At 39.1% G+C, this 4,681-nt stretch overlaps 1 protein-coding gene and 1 pseudogene across 1 annotated transcript in view; one reads left to right on the top strand and one right to left on the bottom strand.

Moving 5' to 3' along the window:
• The window catches only part of LOC119469776 (60S ribosomal protein L29-like), a 17,523-nt gene that overhangs the window by 5,661 nt on the left and 7,181 nt on the right, over positions 1-4,681 (bottom strand). The window lies entirely within an intron of this gene.
• Positions 6-1,193, top strand: LOC108297691 (annotated as a pseudogene).

Below are 4,681 nucleotides of genomic sequence, written 5' to 3'. Positions count from 1 at the left end.
GGGCGATGCAACGCTGCCTGCGCGAGGGGGCGCCGTGTCTGGCCTGTGGCCTCTGCTCGTCCTTCAGCCTTCAGCCGGCTTCCGCTGTCCCTGGAGGAAGGAGCCCGCGGGGGTGGCGGGAAGCTGCAGGCTGCAGTGACTTCCTAGGTCGCGGTGGAGGACACGGGGCGTGAGACGTGCACGAAGTGCAGGCCCCGCCCGGGAACTGAAAATCCAGCCTGTTGAGAAGATGCATGTAGCGTAGTCGCCTGTGGTGAGACTGGAAGAAACAGGACCGTGCTGAAGTCAGCTGTCGTTTTCAGCATCAAACCTCTTCAATTCCACATTTCTGCTGCAGATCAGCTACGTCATAGCTTTAAAGGCAGACTTGACAGCTGGTCATTTATGCAAACATTTAATTGTGCATTATACCCCGTAACCTTTCCGAGTGAGAATGCAGCAGAGTGGAACACTCTAAACCACGTGCTTCGCAGAGACGTTCTTGCCATTGTCCTGAAAGAAGCTGACTCACTATTGTGTGCTGACACGGAAAGCCTTTTTTTTTTTTTAAAGACTCATTGATATTTGGTCTTTACTAAAGAAATTTAATTCCACACACATAGCTGCAATGGCACCAGAACATGAGGAACCTCAAATAGGAGGTGTAGTGGCTTTGCTAGGCATCCATACTGTGCAAAAACTGGAGGAAACTCGAGTTACGTTGACGAGTATGACTCGAGTGAGAAGGAATTATTTCAAAAATGATATGACAACTGCGTGATTACAATGGGGAGATGTACCTATGCCATGGCGTAAAAAATACAAACTCAGCATCACGTGGGCAATCGAGATCTATTGAACGTCATGTTTTCCGTAATCCAGAAAGGATTTTGTTTTTACGTGTCAATGGAATTATCGTCCAGATCATTGCCTATACGGAAGCAATTGCCAAGAAACAGAAGAAGGAATATTTATTCTTCACGAGAACAAAGGTGTTTACCATGATGATAAGCAACCATCATTTAGAGCTGTTTATGAAGCACTGGGAAATTGTTCTTTTGAAGATGACAACATCCATTCCTTATTAAAACCTTTAGAACTGGAACTACAAAAAAATAGTGCATATATACTGTGGAAAAATTTACAAAATATTTATCAAACAACTAGGAAAAAGCGTAAGAGATCGTTATGCCAGCTCACCAAAGGCAAGGTGATTCTTGGTGACTGCTATATCAAATGGATGAAACAACGAACTATCGGAGGATAAGTGTGAAGGAATCATCTTGCATGAAGTATTCAGGAAGGAATTTCTCATCTCCAGAATTTTGTTTTCCCCAAATAGGTTAAATGAGGAGTAGTTTTAGGTAATGAAGACTAAGTTAAAATCTCAGGCTCCATCAAAGAAATATTTTTGGTTTCTGATGTTTTGTAATGTTACTTGATATTATTCCAGTACTGATGAAAATATTATTGAATGGTTTTAGCCTGCAAAATTCTGTTGACTCATGCTCTCAAGTAAGAGTGGTAGGGGTGTGTAGATGTAAAAATTGTATCTTAAACACAGTGCAAACACTCAGTATAGTAATAAGTTTATGTCAGCACTAACTTTAAGTACGTAATGAAAAAGTTTGTTTGCAAGAGCAGAACAGTTGTTTCTTAAGAAATGTCACATAACCATGGACAATCTGTGTGCCTTTATACATTTCATCTCTGTTTTAAAATATTTTATGACAATCATGTTTAAAATTATTTTCAGATTATAGGTAAGCTGCATGTTAAACACTGAGCTGTATAAGAAGGAAAAATAGTGAAAACTTTGAGGTTTTAATCTGTGTGTGTGTGAGAGAGAGCGAGAAGTGTAATCTTTTTATTTTGTATGCATTTAACTGTCTTGCCAAAGCTCAGATTTAAGATTATTAAATAGATATGTGGGGAATTTTTTTAAATCTCTTTAGATGAAAATGTTCAGCTTTACTTGGCATTCTTGAAGCAAAATCTATTATGCTGATGAGAAAGTAAGAACCTTAAGAGTATGCTCATATGATGGTGGAAAGTGATGGGCCAAAATGTGTCAGCTCCACACTTCCTGTGAGGAGTCATCTTAGTCCCAATGGAGGAGAAAAATGTGGTGCATTTGCACTTTTTTTCCATGTCATAACGGCTTTGCAAGACACTTTTGAAGGAGCAAATGTCTACAGCCTTACTTTAAATAACTTAAAAACTTTGGTGGATGATTTGGATTAGATTGTTACATCCAACTATGGAAAATGTGGTTTTAAATGGGTTGATGTGTGTATCTTCATTTTTAAATATCACTTAAGACAGTTAATTTTTTTAAATCTTGAAGATGAGAAAGTATTGCTTATCTAATATAACTATTTTAATTTATTATTTTATTTAATTATATATTTAATATAATTATATATTTAATATAATTATATTAAATTAAATTATATATTTAATATAGTTATTTAATATAATTATTTGATTTGTTATTATTATTAATATAACTATTTTAATTTTATTTAATAGTTATCTAATTTATAGTTATCTAATATACCTATAGATTCTGAATTCTTTGCATGTACCGTGCTGGAGCACATATCTTATTTTATCAACTGTTTGTCTTCTTTTTATCCCTGGTGTTTTAATGCTCAAGTAGAAAATAAAAAATCATGAAGGAAAAATGTCACCTTTGAAAATTGTGGCAGTTAGCTTTATCAAGACAAGTAACCTCTGTAGAGGCATCAGATGTGTGGAAATTGAGCTTACTGAACAGAAAATGAGAATATAAAAATTTGAAGTTTGGAGGGTATGCATTAGATTATTTCTAATGGTCCGCAAATATGATAATTGCCTGCCTGACTATATAAGACTCCTGCGGGAAACTTAAGAACAGACTCCTGAGACTAGAGCTCTGGAGACTCTGGTCTGCTGTGTCTAGGATGGAGTCTGCAAAAAACACGATGAAACCCTGTCTCTACTAAAAATACAAAAATTAGCTGGGCGTGGTGGTAGGCACCTGTAGTCCAAACTACTCAGAAGGCTGAGGCACGAGAACCACTTGAGCTTGGGAGGCAGAAGTTGCAGTGAGCCATGATCATGCCACTGCACTCCAGCCTGGGCAACAGAGGGAAACTCCATTTCAAAAAAATAAATTTTAAAAAAAGAAAAAAGAGGGTTTGTTTTTTTGCCCAGGCTGTTCTTGAACTCCTTGGCTCAAGCGATCCTCCTGCCTTGGCCTCCCAAAGTGCCAGGATTACAGGGGTGAGCCACTGCCGCCGGCCCTGAAGTATCTTTGAACAGGACATTTTACTTGAAATGTATGGCATGTAACATGTATCTTACAAATGCATATTTTAGCCAAGCTCAGTAGAAATCACTTTGGTCTCATCCTTAGTAGACAATGGTCATGAGAGGTCATTCAAAAACAGATGTACTCAAAATAAAGAATATGTTCAAATGAAGAAATAAGGCAAAGACTCCAAATGTCCATCAGTGGGTGAACGGATCAACAGAACGTCATCCATCCACAGCATGGAATGTTAGCCATGAAAAGGAATGAGGCTTTGACACAGGCCACAGTGTGGATGCACCTTGAGGATGTCACAGTCAGTAAGAAATGCCAGACACAAAAGGCGACACAGCATGTGATTCTATTACTATGAAATGTTCAGGACAGGCTGATCCGCAGAGGCAGGGAGGGGATGTGTCTGTGCCGGGACTGGGAAGAGGATGAGAAGTGATGGCCAATGAGTTTCTAATTCTTGACGTAATTAGAATGTTCTGGAATTAGATGGTAGCGATGGTTGCAGGATTCTGAATGTACTAAATACCACTGAATTGTGCATTTTGTTTTTATTTTGTGATTTGTTTCTTCTCTTTGGTCCCAGAGAATACCCAGATAGAATTACGCATTTTAAATATGTGCACTTTATGTCATAGGAATGAGATTTCAATAACATAATGCTTGTATATATAGAGAGAGCTGTTTTATATATATATATATAAAGTGTAGGCTGGGCGCAGTGGCTCATGAATGTTATCCCAGCACTTTGGGAGGCCAAGGGATGGATCACCTGAGGCCAAGAGCTCCAGACCAGCCTGGTCAACGTGGTGAAACCTGGTCTCTACTAAAAATACAAAAATTAGCTGGGCATGGTGGCAGGTGCCTGTAATCCCAGCTACTTAGGAGGCTGAGGTGGGAGAATCTCTTGAACCCAGGAGGTGGAGGTTGCAGTGAGCCAAGATCGTGCCACTGCACTCCAGCCTGGGTGGCAGAGCAACACTCCATCTCAGAAATAATAAAATAAAGTAAAATAAAAAATAGGTGTAGATGTGAAAAAAGTAGATTTTATATATATACATATAATATTTATTTGTTTATGAAACCATGCATTAAAATATAAAAGATTTCATATTGTACAATTCCCCTTGCAGGAAAATTCTTGAAAAGGTGACGGAGATCAGAGGTTACCTGGTGGCTGGGGGGTGGGATGGAGCAGCTTTGGGGGCTGATGACAGTGTCCCATTGGGATTATGCTGATGGTTGCATAGCTGTAGAAATGAATGGCAACTCTTAGAACCATGTACATTTAAAGATGAGCGTGCCCTGTATGGATCTTGGGGTGTGTAACTCGCACCCCAATGAAGCTGTGACAGAAAAGCTCAGCCAGAAAAAGTAGGTGCAGGACGGTGCAGG

This window comes from Cebus imitator, unplaced genomic scaffold (assembly GCF_001604975.1).
Source record: "Cebus imitator isolate Cc_AM_T3 unplaced genomic scaffold, Cebus_imitator-1.0 Scaffold829, whole genome shotgun sequence".
Classification (NCBI taxonomy): domain Eukaryota; kingdom Metazoa; phylum Chordata; class Mammalia; order Primates; family Cebidae; genus Cebus; species Cebus imitator.
The sequence above is the reverse complement of the archived record's forward strand: the minus strand, read 5'-3'. Positions and strand labels throughout refer to the sequence as shown.